This window comes from Pleurodeles waltl, chromosome 12, assembly GCF_031143425.1.
Source record: "Pleurodeles waltl isolate 20211129_DDA chromosome 12, aPleWal1.hap1.20221129, whole genome shotgun sequence".
In the NCBI taxonomy this organism is placed as follows: Eukaryota; Metazoa; Chordata; class Amphibia; order Caudata; family Salamandridae; genus Pleurodeles; species Pleurodeles waltl.
This window is the reverse complement of record NC_090451.1, coordinates 674,047,151-674,065,071: the sequence shown is the minus strand read 5'-3', so window position 1 is coordinate 674,065,071 and position 17,921 is coordinate 674,047,151.

Genomic DNA, 17,921 nt, shown 5'->3' with positions numbered 1-17,921 from the left:
AAAAATAAAATGGTTGTATGTTTGTGTTATACATGTAACTGTACCACATATGGCAAAAGGTATGTCTTGTGCCACAAGTACATACAGTGCAGGCTCTCAGTCACCCATACACACATATCTCATTCATATGCACACGTGCTCATACATCCCCAAAGACCATGCACTCACTGACCCACACGGCAGCTCTGGCAAAGTCCCCATGATCAAAGTATTTTGTTTAAACCATAGCATTTGGCATTATGGACATTGGGCTTAAATTAAATGGAGCTGGGCATGGGGGTGTCTGGTAACAATGCACAAGTTGTTTAGCCTTCAGTAGCTTACGATGATTTTCACTGATGAGAAGTAGCTCTCACTACAGAGAAGGTTGGAGATCCCTGGTTTAAATGCTTTGTTGCACTTTACTACCCATTTGCTTCATAATAGGCTGCTTCTTTCCGGTCCACTCATGCGGAGAGCATTTTCCTGGTGGGATATTTTTTTCTAAGAGTGTGGAATCACTTTGGTTCGTAAGGGTTACTTTAGTTACATGGTTTACTTGCTTAGTATACTTTAGTTACCATTTGAACTTTATCATCATGAGGCTGCTGCTCTCCAGTCCACTTATGTAGCCATTTTCCTTCTCTGTGCTGTACTAGGGCTTCCATTTTAGGTGAGTGGTCGCTCTAGTGCCAAGCACCCTCAACAGGTGCCGACCATCCCTGCCCTATTTAACGGTGTCTGCATCATGTTTGAGCTTCAGATGTGCACTGCCAACATAAGCAGCAGGGGCTCTAAAGGCAAGCTGGTCCGCTCGTTGTCCTTGCCTCGTCCATGCCTAGGGCCTAGAATGCTGAAACTTTTCCTCACCTAGGATATGTCTAATCAAGACTTTATTCTCTCTTTAAGGGACTTCCAGCTAAGCGCCATCAAACCTCCTGTTTTAATAACTGGTGCTTGTGCGTCTGATATTGTTCCCCCTCTATATCTATCCTCTTCCATCCCTTTACTTGGGACACCTCGTTTTGCTCGCCCACAATCCAATAGAAATTATTTTAAACTGTCAAGTATCCTGATAAACGCTCACTCCATTATTAAACATGTACTTGAGGTGCACATCCTTCTTGAGAACTACAAAACTGATCTGGCTTTCGTCACTGAAATGTGGATTAAAGATGACTCTGCTCCGGATTTAGAGCTTGCTATCCCGTTGGATGCTTCATTAAATCTGTGATACAGAATATGTAGTAGTAACTATCCATCTCCTCTCCAAAAATGTACTGAAACTTTTAGTTTATAGGCCCCAAGGACCTATCAAGATCTTTCTTCTCTCTTTCCATGAATCCAAGTCATTAGCATTCTTGGAAGCAAAAAATATAATTCATCTAGGTAACTTTAAAATTAATGTGGGTGTAATTTCTGATGTGGATGAAGCTGAACTTCCATATACTTGTGCACTATTTGATTTAGTTCAATGTGTACAGTACCTGACTCACTCAGCCGGACATATCCTACACCATTTATATGCTAAACAGAATTTGGTGTGCATCATTTATATAGGAACTGCCCTGGCTGGTGACAAGACAGTATTCTTTTCTCTATCCCTTGTTGGGTCCCAAACTAAGAATATTAAATTTAAGGACAGTTTCTCTTACAGGGATTGGTTCGCATTGGATGTACCTACACTAAATAACCTGATAAAGTCATCTCCACCAATAATGCATGAGGATACAAGTGCTGCAACAGAACACTTTAAGGATTGGCTCACTATCGCACTAAATACCACAGAAGACTGTCCATTCCTATTGGTATAGACCAGTGATACTCAAAGTACGGCCCAGGGGCCGCATGCAGCCCTTTTGACCTTTACATGCGGCCCCCAGAGCAGCTGTAGCACTAGGCTGCTGTTTACTGGATTTAACAGGGGACACTTTATTTAAACATGATAGAAGATAAGGAAAGAAAGTAAAGAATTTGTCCTGCACCGCTTTAACTGCAGGAACACTTTAATTCTTTAAAAAATCTTGCAGCAAATGTCTATAACTATAAGTGTTCTTAAAAACATCAAAAAGTGTATTTCATTTACACACAGAACCATTTAATCTAACAGTGCATGGAGAAGTATTTTTTTAAAGCGAAGGTTTCAAACGTAAATTCAGAAACTTTCATTCTTCCCCCACCCCAACATTCATTCTTACCCCCACCTTCATAACAATGCCAATAGTGAACTAAGCGGCAAGTCAGTTGTTATATGCACTCTTTGATTTGTTATTATACATGAACAACTTTATAGTTTATTAAACCAAACACAGGAGAATGCTTTGCACAGTGCACAATCCAAAGTCATGCATTGTGAGGTTCTCCTACATACAATACTGAAGAAAAAGAAGGGAACGTGAAATAAAACAGTTGCCTAGGATCACACAGTTTGGTAAAGTTGGGAAGCTGAGATTAATGCCAGGTTTTCTGGTTTCACATTGTGCGATTTAGCCACTAGATCTATATGCTTTGCTCCCCCCTATCGCCACCATAATGCCACAAACCCTCCCCACCCAGAGCCCCCTCCTCCCTTTGATCGGCATGCTGCTAGCATCAATGCGGCCCTCGGTCGCACCACAGACCAAACTTTGTGGCCCCTGGGAAAATGTTTGCGAATACCCATGGTCTAGACCTTGAAATGCTTGGTACACTACTGCTCTTTGGCAGCTAAAAGAAATTGTAAAAAATCAAGAGAATATGGAAACAATCATATGATCAGGATTTGAAGCATTGTTCTAAATTAGAGCTTGTGATCTATTAAGACCTTGTACACATTTCCTTGCTCCAGCTATTCTCAAAATTGCACCCTTGATGCCAAAAACTCTCTCAAAAGTATGGTTTGCCGTATACAATTCTCTGTCTATATGTGAGGCAAGTACAAATTACAACAACGACTCTCGTATTTAGTGTTCAAAAGCAGCAACATATTTACATAATACAAATAATAAGAAACTCAACCTTTTTGTATATCAAAATTATAACAAACAACCCATACCCAAGCTAAATGTAAAATAACAAATCACATATATTGAAAATCATACTTATAACAACACAACATAGACTCAGACTAACCACAATGAACACAACGAACTGAATCAAGAACATACACACAATAATACAAAAAAACAAATAATGTCTTCAATATAATAACATATATATTCATAAATAATGTCTTCAATGTAATAACATATATATTCATAAAAATACAAAATAGTTCACAAGATAGCTCAATGCATGTCCTTTCTTATAATTGGCAGTTATATTAACCACCAAAATCATATACTTTTCTATAGCCAATTTCTTTACAAGATCTCCAAAATGTTTATTTGAAGCTCAGCGTGTAACCAATCCTCCATAGAATTGCATTAATCCTTTATCCAACAGACATTCCTTTATTCTTGAAACAGCATGGAGTCACGATGTTATATATTTTATAGGCCAAACCGAATACAAGTACAATTTTGGTACTACTCGCCAACGCGCGTTTCGGTAGATCCAAATATACTACTGATTTTACAGCCACCTTCCTCAGGGCCAAAATGTAATAAGCACCAAAGACATAATGATGCATCCAATGGCGTTTCGCCTTTCAGAGATGAATCACTCGTTTCTCTTGTCTGCCATTCTTACGATCAGGAAACAATGGGAATCCTACTCCCTATACACTCCGTTTGAAGAATATGTGAGGCAAGCACTGTAGTTCCTCTCCCTTCTGAAAGACTTGTTCTCCAATTTGGCAGAATTATTCCGCAATAGTACCCTTTGCGCCTACCTCCGGTCCATGTGCTCTTTTACAGGAGAAAATTAAACATTGTCATGTTCATGGTCAAACTTTGAGCCAGTATTGTGGCTAAGTTAAAAATCATTAAATCTGTCTCTCTACCAAACCCCTGCCCTTTTGAAATCTTTAAGATTGTGGCCCCGGTAATGACACCAGTGATTTCACCTATTTGCAAACATTCAATGGCTAAAGACTTAGGGCCAGATGTATTAAAGGGTTTTACCCATTCTATGTCTATGGGAAAATGAGTTCGTACATATGGCCCTTTGTTCCTGACTTCTGCAAGACGATTTGTGTATAAAGGTCTTTGTAAGAAAACATTGCCGTAGTCATGTCATGACAGTATACACAGGAAAACATTATTAGGCCCTATAGGCTTGTATCCTAAGAGGTAGTTAGTGCAGGGTTATAGTGAGGTACAATACTTTATAACATGAGATCATGTTTGTCATTTCGAGATGACACAATCAGTGACGAGGGGGTGAAAACTACACCAAGTCTCCACTGACAAAACCACCCCTCTGCCCACCGACTGTCAGAGCAAGGTTGCCCCACTTGACTTGCGGTTTTCCAAAATTCTTGGCTGAATGATTTGCTCATGCATGGAACAGGGAAACTTGAGAGAGGTGGCATGCTGGCACCCCCTACCATGAGGTGCTCACAGTAAATGTTTGCATGCCAGAATGGTGGCTGAATGACCTCCTGATGAAGGGGTGCTCAGATTAAGGCATCTGGCACATCACCTGAGTTGAGCATACAAACTTTGTTTTGTTGAGATTGTAATTTAGCGGGAGGGTACTGTGACAGCTGCTTTTAGCTACATTAGAAGGTGGCCGATCACCGAGGCAGGGGACGGCAGCATCAAGAACTGGCTCCACGGATGGTCCACCTGGGAACCCTAAGCAGCCCTGACAAATGTTGTCAGACAGCCCCCTTAGAATACATAGCAAGTAGGTCGGACCACTACAATGGGCCTTGAAGGGTTTTCCCAACCCCCATGAAAATTTGGAAAACAACTGCAAAAACAGCGCATTCTTGATTATATACTCATTGGTATTATTTTTTAATCCAAAGTAATTAATAACCTTACAGTGACCCAGTCTACAGCAATCTTTATTGGGGCTTTCAGTGATTCCCTCACCATCACCCTCTAACAGTGCCTTTCATCTCTCTATAGCCCCTCTCTCAAATGTATTTAATTTGTATTTCATTTGTTTTATAGCGCCTCTCTTACCAGCATAGGGTGTTGGGGCTCTTTACATTGCACCCACATACAGAGACAATGAATCATATGTGTGTAAATCAATGTAATGTTACATAAGACAAAGGGGACTACAAGGTGTACGATTCACATAACATCTGTACGGGTAGGCATTTTTTAATAGTGCTTGGCCTGGAGAAGCATCAACCCAAGATTCAGAATGTAATACAGAGGTTAGGGTTGACTTTACTAATAACAATTTATTTCTATCCAAACAGACCCTTTTAAGAAAAATTTGGATAATCAAAGACTATGAAAAAACATAACTTTCTGATCTGTACCATAATGTCTGCATGCAGCTCCTTGACGGCAGTTCATAGTTCTCTATCCTAGATTATGATTGTAACTTAATAACTGCACAGAAACGAGAGGATCTCCATGATTAAAGCAGTATCCCAATGAGCATTGCACATAAACTACTATTCTGTGGTCTGCATAGTACATGTTCTTTGCAGCAAGCATATTAACCATTTGTGCTTCCTTAGATGAGTCAAAACTGCAACTTGCCACTAGACAAAGCTCTGATCTCTCTCTCCCCAGCAGGAACATTGATCAGCAGTTATCATGGCACTTTTATTGTTGCCTGAAAGCTTTTGAGTATACAAGGAGCTCTGGAGTGCTTTTAAAATTGCTGCACTGCTACAGACGCCCCCAGTAACAAAAGGTGCCCCCACCCCATCCCTTCCATCTTCCCGGTGAAACCAATGCCCAGTACAGCCAGTCCGGCCTTGTTTCATACCCTCCTGTTCCCACCTTCATTCACCTTCACCCCCGTACTACTCCCATTACATCTCCGTTTTTCTGTCACCTTATTTCTGCCTTCTCAAGTCCTTATTGTGTCCATTTTCCCCTCTGTCCCTTTCTTTCTCAAATCATGTTTGCACCCTTTTTAGGTCGAGCAAAGCAGCACACAAGCACTGCTTTTCCGACATGTTGATATGTATCTGGGCTTTTAACCACGCCTACCGCACACCCATCACTATCACTCATTCGTGGGCTTGCCTTTCAAAAATCCTTTCTTTTTGTTGGTAATGTTTGTCTCTCCTTAGGGCGGTTTCGTTCCCGCCTTGGCCATCGACCCTGTTACATGGATAATTCCTGATAACTTTTACTGCGAGCGAACTTCTTTTTCCTTTTGTCTGTCACCTTCAAGCTCATAGCGGTGCTTTGAATTGGCTCCCTTAAGTCAACTGTTTTACTTTTTATTTTCAGTTTGTGTGGCAAGAAAAGTCCAGTTAGTAATTTTCAACACAAATAGCTCTAACTCAAGCAAACACAAGACCCATTGCATTGCAAATGCTTGTTTCAACTGTGTTCATCCTGCACTCATATATTTCCTAACGCTTATCTATTTATTCTCCCTTGTCCTCTCATTTCCTTTTTCACCTTTTCCCTTCTCTTCCATTCACCTCTCCCTCCACTTTTTTTTACTCTTTAACCTGTGCTGAATCTAGACCTGTTATTCATCCACGCTTCTCCCATAATTCTTTATCAATTTTTTCCTCTTCCATCAGCCCTTCTCTTCTTCCTTCCATTTTCCTCACAGCCATCCTCCCACCCTTTCATTTTTATCAGCTTCTCTCGTCTCTAACCACCATTCTTTTTCCCTCTCATCTCTCCTTCTCACCTTCCCCCTCCGCATTCCCCCCTTCTGTTTTGGAAGGCAGAGCACTTCCTTTCCTCCCCTCACTTTCCTTTACATCTCCCTTATCCCTCAATGCACATTTTCCACATTTGTGATGTTGAGCTGAGTGCACTGCGCATATATGCCAGAAAATGGAAAGCAGTGTAGATCCTGCGCCTTACTCGCCTCTAGAAGGAGCCTTAAGCACCTATTTTGGAAATGTGAGAAGTGCACATTAACTGCACATTGTGGTAATAGATATTGCTGGTAAATGGCAACTAATTAAGAAATACTTAATATCCAGATTGGTTCAATGGGTGCTCCATGTGAACCTTTTGTCATTAATGGAATAAAATGGTCATGCAGCTATGTCCCCATATGTATTAATAATGCACTCTGCCGTAGGACTGTTAAGGCCTGCTCTAGTTGTGACTTACATATAATGCAAGCAGTGACTTTGGCATGGCACACAATGAGTCTGTGATGGCAGGCTGTGTGCAATTTGTGTGTGGGTCCTGTAGGGTGGCATACGTTATGCTGCAGTCCCTAGGAACCCTCTTTGGTACCCGTGCCCTAAGTACCAGGGGTACCATTTAGTAGAGACTTACAGCGGTGCCAAAACCCTGTGCCAATGGTAAACAATTAGACATACCTTTCTTGATTTTAAGGAAAGAGCACTGACACAGAGGTCTGTTTAGCAGGCTTCAGTGCACTGTCAGAGTCGAAAAATAGGATCTAGTAGTTATAAAGGGGCAAAATGTGGGGTGGGTGCACTTGCAAAGAAGCCCAGTTTCTTACAGTTGTGTTACATGAACACTAGCAACATATGGCCACATGCACAAAGCTTGAATTTGTTTGTTGTCACATAGCCATTACAAAGTGTGAAAACATTCATGAGGAGACATCAGCTGAACATCCATTTCTTATTGCCTCCATGTACCAACCACTGCCTATTATGGGTCCAAACAATATCACCTGGTTTTTATAGTTGAGGAAACTAGCAAACCTGGGCTCCCTAGTGCCATTAGGATGACAGAATAGAAGGAAAAACATGAGGCTATACCAACAGGTCATCTTGGGCGGCTCTGAGGCGCCCGGATGCAGAGATGTGTGATGGCTTTGGTTGTCCCATTCAGTTCAGTGGGGAATGATCCGGTCAGGAAGTTGCACCAAGCTGGGACTTGGGGACCAGTGTGACTTAACCAACAAGTAGGCTCCGGTCTCACAATGCTCAGGATGTGGGAGGAAAATGTACAAGAAGTGACTATATCTGGTCCACTTGTTCTTGCAGCTCCAGTATACCAGCAGATCCAACTAGATCCTCCTATTCAAGTACCAGAACAAAACTCAAGCCACCCACACAAACCAGGTAACTGGTCATGTTCAAAAACAGGCCACACTGCTTGGAGAAAAGCATAAAGAACAGATATTCTTTCTGTGGACCTAAGCAACTTAAATGACTAGGGTCCAATTGTGGTTTAGACTCCTGTACCTTTCATATGAACTTATGCACCATAGCTATTTTCCATTCTTTAGTGTCTTATGAGCTACGTCTAAACCACTCTTTTGTTACATAGAGCCCACTGGTAGGTACCTCATTTTATGTTGAATGAAGAGACCTTCATGTCTGGATGTGGGTTACAGGCATGAAAACTGGAATGACGTAGCAATGAGAAACACATTATGTGGTAGAGTTCAGAAAGTGTGCCAAAGTAATGAACACTTATGCAGCTTAATGTAGCATCTGTGACAGCATTTCAGTATTGTATCACATTAGTACTGTCTCTGTAAATATTTCACTTCATTTGTGCAGTTTTAACACCTAAATACAACAATCATCTATGGAAAGTTGAGCAGTTAATTTTTGCAAGGAGTCAGCTACTGTGTGGGCTTACGAGTGGCATTTTCTTTTGCAACTTTGATCCAGTCGTTTGAAACAAATATTTTCTGCTGAAAAATGAAAATGATACAACAATTTTTGGATTTTGTGCAAAACACTTCAGCCATAGACTTAGTGTATTATCAAACCTAGATAGAAACAAGCATTACCAGGGAATTATCAAAGAATGCCTTTGTTTTTACTTTTATACAATTGTTGCCAGAAAAATGCTTTGGATGACTCTTTCCTATGAGACGCCTGGAGGGGAGGATCTTCAGAGCTGACAAACGGCACACCCTGATGTTCAAATGATTATTTAAGATACTGCAGAAGAGCTTAGCCCACTTAATAGTTTCAGGAATCAGTTATTTGCAGTATGTCTTAAAAAATGTGTAAACAGATTTTGAGACATGGTACATTTTTCAGGGTTGATGCATTCTCTGAAAAATATCTTTCAAATTCATTCAGAGTATTTTCATAACTGGTAGAAGTCTTTATTCTGATAATTAGGGTCATCTTGTCTACTTTATCATACGGGCATCAATTTATGCACTCATTCATCATTTTGAATGCATTTTGTAACTCATTTTCACCCATCCATGAATTCACACGTCAATCCAACCTTTTACCTATTCTCCCATTTACCCACTCATTCACCGTATCACACAAACTTGTCAGTCAATAAATTATTTCTTTTACAAAAGAGCCACACCAATTGGCTTTGCCCATACTGTTCTATTAACTGCTTGGACACTATCGATATGATTTCCATGTCAAGAGCACTCCAAGCCAGGCGCTAGTGACGTAGAGGTCATGTCAAAGAGCAAAGGGCAGGGAGTCCCTCTGTTGCTGGCACCAGAGGGATTCCCTGTTTTTCATTTCTTAATTTCAGGTTCGGCTGCTGGGGAAGAGCTTCTCCAGCAGCCCGAGGGTTTCTTTTGTTTTTGTAATGCCATTCAGAGCGCATGGTGTGCTAACATGATTACTGTATAAATTAAAGTGAAATTAACTTATGGGCTCATTTTACTTTCACTTGCATTTGTGCTAAGGGGCATATCTCGCCTTCTCTCCCCCAGCACCGATTTTAATGGGAGAGGTACCATTAAAAAGGGGAGAATCTCCCGTTTCCAAAAGTAATATTCTCTAGTGAATCCCTGCTTGTGGATCACCCTCATAGCACTAGAGACAGAGACTTAATTTGTGAGGGGGCGCCTTGGGCATGTTCCAGTGCTCCCACCCAAGCACAATATTCTTCCTGCCCTCTAAATTAACCTGAACTCAACCCTCTGGTAGCTATTGCCTAAAGCAAATAGGCTTAACTTAGCAATGTGTAAAGTACTTATACAGTACCAAAACAGCAATAAATTCATAATGGAAAACAAGAAGCACCAACAAGTGGAAAGAGCCAATGATAGTCAATGGTTGCAGTAGAACAGGAACTAGGCAGAATTCGACACTGACTGCAATTAAACGTGTGCCGAATACATCGACTAATTTCATCCTCTGCAAACGTTTTTACTTTCTAAATGTAGTTCTTTAAGTCACAATCCACCACAGGAGTGCACTTCTAAAGCCCCTGAGGACCTCAAGGGAGAAACGTAGAGACTCACAGAGTACCAGATGGAGTCAAGGTCCAGTTGCCACTGATCTGATGGGCAGTTGCAGGATAAACAACTTGGAGCTTGTTGCATCCCTGTAGCTTGAACAGGAGGTCAGCTTGATGATTCCTTGAGTCTACTTTGTGTCCTGGGTACAAGAAAGAGAGTGCAGATCTCCTCCTCCTGTGCTCTTCTCGAGTTAAAGACAGTAGGTTCAGTCCTCTTTTGATCTTCCTCAGTTCCAGGAGTACTCGGAAGTGTGTGCATGTAGATATCACATTTATGCCTTGATTGACCTACTGGGTGCAGACGACCCCTGGGGATGCCTACTCAATGCTGTCATTGGTTCCAGGGGCTAACCTTACCCACTTTGGGCATTTTCAAGATGTCCGAAACCTTCACCCACACTAAACTGAGACTTTGGGGGCTTGGGTTTATGTAGGAAGTGTGATAATCCTAGTGTCCTCCCACACCTAACACTAAAGTCCAGTTTGAGACTATTTATGTACCCAAAACAACCTCAGGGAGAGATGTGTAGTATAACAAAGCTGAGCTTTCAGCAGCCAGACAGTGGAAAAGCATAAATTATTTTGGATCCTGTTTTCCACCTTTGAAGTGTGCTCCAAATGCTATATGTAAACCATATAGACCTGTCAAACAGGCTTTGACTCTGTAATGTAAAACAGAGGCCTGCTGTGATTGGAGCCTGTCAGGCTTGGTGAAGACAGAGGAAGGGCCCTTCCCAAGTGCCAGCTGATATTTGCCTGAGAGAGGGGAAGCCTCTTGGAAATGCACCCCAAGAGTCATTTGAAAAACCCCAGCAGACCTGTCAAGTAGGATGTGACATTCAAGCAGGATTTGACACTTCAATGTCAATGATTCTCAGAGCCCCCTCCTGCATCAGTTTCAGATGTATCATCTCTGCCCATTCAGGTCAGTCTATTATTTGCTCCTGTGCGCAAGTTCATACCTCATTCATTCCTATTAAAATGCTACTTACTGGCTGGCAGAAGTGAGAGAACAAGCAAAATGCAGATTTAACTTCCAGGGTCTTCAGGCAGGGCAAAGGAGACTTTCTAAAAGTTCCCTTTCCAATCTGTAACATTTATAAACGTAATATTTTATCTCAATGATTCCTATGGAACAATCAACCATGCTACCGAAACAAAAATATCTTTTAGGGGCATTTTACTATAAAGGTGTTAAACATTAAACTTTAACATGTCCTACTTTTAAATACCACAAACTGTGTCTTATGGGCAACAAAGCCTAATTAAGCGTGACATTCATATTTGAAAGGAGGGTTTAGGCCTGTCACAAAAGGGTTGTTTTGGCAGGTCAAATTTGCAGTTTGAAACCGCACAGCCAGACTACACTGGTAAGCCTGGAGATAGGTTTTACAGTGCTACATACACTTGGTACCATATGCTAGGAACGTATGAGTAAGCCACTTCAAACAGGAGTATACCAATCTTATCAGGCTTAAGGAGGGCCACATGCTACTAGTTAGGAGGAGCTAAGTGTGGAGAGTTACATGACTGTTAGAAATGGGGTCTCTAGATGGCAGTTGGTTTGCACCCTTCCAAGTAGGGATCCTCACTCTAGTCAGGATAAAGGAGATACCCTCTCAGATAACCCCTGCTCATCCCCTTGGTAGCTTGGCACGAGCAGTTAGGCTTATCTCAGAAGCAATGTGTAAAGCATTTGCATATAACACACATTAATAAGTGAAAACACTACAAAAGGACACCACACCAGTTTTAGAAAAATAGCCAATATTTATCTATATAAAACAAGACCAAATACGATAAGAATCCAACATACAGTAAGAAAAATATGAATTATGCAAGATTTACTCAAAACTACGGTTCCTTGAAGTCAATAGCTCCTCCTGGGGCTATCACGGCGTTGTGATCAACAAAACCAACAGTCCAGGCCGGCCGCTGCATTGCGGGCTAGCTACGGTGTCGGGAAGACCCGCAAACAGTACCTTGGATTTGCAGGGCGTCGTGATCCTCTCAGTGAGCTCCCGAGGGCTGCATCACTGACGTTGCGGTGTCGGGTCCGGAGATGGTGCTGGAGTCGTCGGGCCCTTGAGGTCACACGCATTGCAGATCGAACTCCACGCTGATGAAGTCAGGTGCGCCGGCGTGGATGGCGTTGGGCTGTGGTGCAAAGTGGGACGATGTGACGTGCGGTGCCCACAGGTCACAGTGCAGGCAGCAGCTCGTGACGGCGTCCAGCGGCGTCGGTGAGACCAGGGCTGCGGTGTGAAGCGGGGTGGTGTGACGTGCAGTGTCCACAGGTCAAGGTGTAGGCAGCGGCGTCGTCATTGCTGAAGCGCTGTTGTCGGTAGACCCAAGCCAGCGGTGCGGGACGGTGCTTCGTGACCCTCTCGAGCAGTGTCCACAGGCCACGGTGCAGGCAGTATGCCTGGTGACGACACAGGAGTCGATGGTGCTGGCATCGGGGGACCGGGGCTGCGGCGCGGGAGGGACAGTGCTTCATGTACCTCACGAGCAGTGTCCACAGGCCACGGTGCAGGCAGCGGCACCGGTGTCAGCAGGAGCGTCGTCATCGGGGATGCCCAGGCTGCGGTGTGAGCAGGCGATGCCGGAGTGAGGGGCCCACAGGTCGCGGTGCGAGCAGCGACTCAGTGAAGTCGTCCGATGAAGGAGTCGGGGAGATCAGGGTCGCGGTGCGAAGTGGGGCAATGCGACTCCGTGTGGCGTCGGCAGGTCAAGGTGCAGGCCAGCGGCGTCGCAGTGTTTTCTCCTCTTGAACAGCACAAAACATACAGTTCCCAGTGCTGCAGGTCAAGGAAACTGAAGTCTTTGGTGTCCCTGAGACTTCCAACAGGAGGCAAGCTCTACTCCAAGCCCTTGGCGAATTTTCTCAAGCAGGACACACAGCAAAGTTCACCCTTTGCACTCTTTTCAGGCAGAAGCAGCAACTGCAGGCCAGTCCAGCAAAGCAACACAGCAGAGGGACAGTACTCCTTCTTCAGCTCTTCTCCTAGGCAGAGTTTCCTCTTGATTCCAGAAAGATTCTAAAAGTCTGGGGTTTAGGGTCTTCTTCTTATACCCAGTTCTGCCTTTGAAGTTGGCAAACTTCAAAGCAAAGTCTCAAGTGTTTGCAAGATCCTTCCTTGTTCAGGCCAGTCCCCAGACGCACACCAGGGGGTCAGAGACTGCATTGTGTGAGGGCAGGCACAGTCCTTTCAGGTGTGAACGACCACTCCTCCCTCCTCTCTAGCTCAGATGGCTCATCAGGATTTGCAGGCTACACCCCGCCCCCTTTTGTGTCACTGTCTAGAGGAGAAGTGTGAACAGCCCAACTGTCAAACTGACCCAGACAGACAATCCACAAACAGACAGAGTCACAGAATGGTATAAGCAAGAAAATGCCTACTTTCTAAAAGTGGTATTTTCAAACAGACAATTTAAAAACCAACTTCACTAAAAGATGTATTCTTAAATTGTGAGTTCGGAGACCCTAAACTCCACATTTTTATCTACTCTCAAAGGGAATCTGCGCTTTAAGGATATTTAAAGGCATCCCCATGTTAACCTATGAGAGAGATAGGCCTTGCACAGTGAAAAACGAATTTGGCAGTATTTCACTGTTAGGACATATAAAACACACTAGTATATGTCCTACCTTAAACATACACTACACCCTGCCCATAGGGTTACCTAGGGCCTCACTTAGGGGTGCCTTACATGTAGTAAAAGGGAAGGTTGAGGCCTGGTAAGTGGGTACACTTGCCAAGTCGAATTGGCAGTTTAAAACTGCACACACAGACACTGCAATGGCAGCTCTGAGTCATGTTTACAGGGCTACTAATGTGGGAGGCACAATCAGTGCTGCAGGCCCACTAGTAGCATTTGATTTACAGGCCCTGGGCACCTCTAGTGCACTTTATTAGTAAATCAAATATGCCAATCATGAATAAACCAATCAACAGTACAATTTCTATAGGGAGCACTTGCACTTTAGCACTGATCAGAAGTGGTAAAGTGCCCAGAGACAATAAACCAGCAAAAACAGACCTCAAAAAATAGGAGCAAGAAGGCAAAAAGTTTGGGGATAACCCTGCAAAAGGGGCCATTTCCAACAATGACCAACAAGAACAATCCAGGCAAAACTCTAGGTGAGAGTCATGCAAAAGGTGGTCATTATGAACCGTCGATAAAGGCCCCTTGGGCAAGGCTCGTTGCTTCCCCACCATTGACAAGATAGTGTTTCTGCCCCATTGCCCCTTTGGGGACAGATTAGGGGATTTGTGCCCCAGTCTGCCTCAAAGTGGGAAACCACAAAGGAGTAGATGTTGCCCACCCATGATTAGAGCCATGCCCTCCACCACAAAGGAAAGAGTGCAACACTATCTTTCTGCCCCACTGTAGGCAGATTGGGGGTGCCTCCAGTCAGCCCCCACGTGGGGTAGAAAGCCCACTAAACTCAAGGGAAATTGTTTTTATAAAAGAAAGGGGCAGTGAGGCCATCCCAGGCATAGGGCTATTCTCCCCCCCCCCCCCCCCCCCCAGAGGGAACAATAAAGACGTTCTGCCTCCTTTGGGAGGCAGATTGGAGTGTTTGCCTCAAATCATCTGCCAGGTAGGAGGTTTAAAGCCCACTATTTAAGCCAAATAGTTTGGAAAGGGCGGGGCATGGCACACCCTGGCATAGGACCATGCCCCTACCCCAAAGGAGCAACACAGTATTTCTTCCCCTTGTGGAGCCAGGTGGGGGTGTTTCCCTAAATTTGAGCTCACCGCCCATAAAAAGGGACAGATATCCCACTGGACACCAGGGATTTTGAAATGGCACCAAACAAATTGGGGCCCCCAACCCTGACCTTGGGCTATGCCTCTACCTCTGAAAGGACAAGAGATATTTTCTGCCCCACACTGAAGGCAGATAAAAACGTTGCCTCAATTGAGGGTTCACCTGTAATCTGTCACCCAGGGGATTAAAAAACTCACTAGACACCAGAGATTTTTTCATAAGGGAACCAAAAAGGGTAGGAGTGCATTTACTGCATTTATTCTTTGTTGTTTCAGGTAATTAAAACTGTAAAAATAACACAGTTAAAACCATGATAATATTGCAACTATACCAACATTTTAAGATTGAGGATAAGTTAGGTAAAATGTGCAAACATTCATTCTGAATAAAGGTATATCTTCATTAATAAAAATGACTTTCAAAAACAAACTAAATAATAAAACTAATGCAAGCTGTATTTGTGCACATGAGCAGGCCTGAAAGAAATATATGTTCAATCTCAAGGGTTCGACCCAGGGGATTAGCTTCTTTTATTGGCATCCATCCCTTTACCCATTTACACTATTTACTTGGAACCCATGTAAAAAAAAATCACAAGCTTACGGTTTAACTGTAGGTCCCCTAGGCTAAGGATGACAAGTATTGCTTCCCTGTTCCACCTTAGCATTGGGCTATATCCCCCCTGCAAAAAAAGGGCAACAGTTTTCCAGCCCCCAGAGAGTCAGATAAGAGGTCTGTCCCAATTTTCGCATGGGGGAGCAGAAAGTTCACTGGACATAAGGAATTTTTGAATGGGTACTTTTGCACCTGGCCCTTTTTGCAGGGTCATCTCTAATCTTTTTGCCTCCTTCCTCCTAATTTTTCGGACCCGTTTTTGTTGGCTTTAGGACTCTGGGCACTTTACCACTGCTAAACGGTGCTAAAGTGCATATGCTCTTGGTGTAAATTGTACTGTTGATTGGTTTATCCATGATTGGCCTATTTGATTTACTGGTAAGTCCCTAGTAAAGTGCACTAGAGGAGCTGGAGGAGGAGTACTGTCCCTTTGCTGTGTTGCTTTGCTGGACTGGCCTGCAGTTGTTGCTTCTGCCTGACAAGAGTGCAAAGGGTGAACTTTGCTGTGTGTCCTGCTTGAGGAAGTTCTCCAAGGGCTTGGAGTAGAGCTTGCCTCCTGTTGGAAGTCTCGGGGATATCAAAGACTTCAGTTTCCTCTTCCTACAGCACGGGGAACTGTGTGTTTTGTGCTGTTCAAGGAGAAAAACCACCTTGACGCCGTCAACGACGCCTCTGGCCTGCACCGTGACCTGCTGACGCTGCATGGAGCCGCACTGCCCGGCTTCGTACCGCCACCCTGGTCTCACAGACACCGTCATCGGATGACTTCACCGAGCCACTGCTCGCACCGTGATCTGTGGGCCCCGCACTCCAGCATCACCTGCTCACACTGCAGTGAGGGCATCCATGACGACACCGCTTGTGAGGTACACAATGCTCCGTCCCGTCCCGCATCGCAGCCCCGGTCCACCGAAACCAGCACCATCGACTCCAGTGTTGTCACCAGGCACCCCTGCCTGAACCGTAGCCTGTAGACACCGCTCGTGAGGGTCACGAAGCACCGTCCCGTCCCGCACCACCAGCTTGGGCCTACCAACGACAGTGCTTCAGCAACAATGACAACACTGCCTGCACCATGACCTGGTGACACCGCACGTCACACCTCCCCACTTCACACTGCAGCCCTGGTCTCACCAAAGCGGCTGGACGCCATCACCGAGCCTCTGCCTGCACCATGACCTGTGGGCACCGCACATCGCATCGTCCTGCTTCACACCGCAGCCCTGACACCATCCACGCCAGTGCTCCTGACTTCATCAGCCCGGAGTTCGATATGCACCGTAGCTGGCCCGCGACGCTATGGCCGGCCTGAACTGTTGGTTTTGTTGATCACGACTCCGTGATTGCCCCAGGTGGAGCTATCAACTTCAAGGTACTGTATTTTTGAGTAAATCTTGCAAAATTCATATCTTTAAAACTGTGTCGGATTTTTATTGTTTCTGTCTTGCTTTACACAGATAAATATTGGCTGTTTTTCTAAAACTGGTGTGGTGTCCTTTTGTAGTGTTTTCACTTATTACTGTGTGTTATGTGCAAATGCTTTACACATTGCTTCTGATATTAGCCTGACTGCTCGTGCCAAGCTACCAAGGGGTTGAGCACGGGTTATCTGAGCGGGTATCTCCCTTATCATGACTAGAGTGGGGGTCCCTACTTAGACAGGGTGCAAACTCGACTGCCAACTAGAGACCACCATTTCTAACAGGTACCAAATAAAGGGGACAGCCGACCCTGGCATTGGGCCATGCGCCCACCCCAGAAGGGGCACTAGGAAGAACCTCAAAAAGTGGCTCTTCGGATGAGCCCCCCATCTCCCAAACTCGTTGAGACCCTCACGGGTGAGTAGCTGCACTTTACAAAAAGTGATTGATTGTTTGATTTGGCACCCACAATGTTTACTTACTCTCGGGGCTCTTCAGACCCAAAACTTTGACAAAATACATGCATTTTATGCTCAGTTAAGTGAGAAAAATATGTCCACATTTTCCCACCCAGCATTCCTATCTTCCCTTGATAAAACCGCTATCCCGTGGCCACTATACTTTAGTAGCAAAATGTTTTCTTCTTTCTTTCGTTGGTTTGCAAAGAAAATGATAAAAGAATAAAAAATTGCACTATCTTGTCAAGGCCAGTCCGTTTGGCTCTGCCAACAGTTCTAATTTGGGAGTTCCCACGTGAAAACCTGCTCTCTATTTCACTGAGCGCACTATCCGTCCAAATTCAAGTCTTAGTACAACATTGAAACGCTTGAAAACGTCGTCATCGTTCCCTGGGCAGGGTTTTGTTTGATGACATATTTCAGAGGCAGTTGGGCTTATTTTTTACGGAATGGCTATCTAGCCCGACTTTCTTCCGGC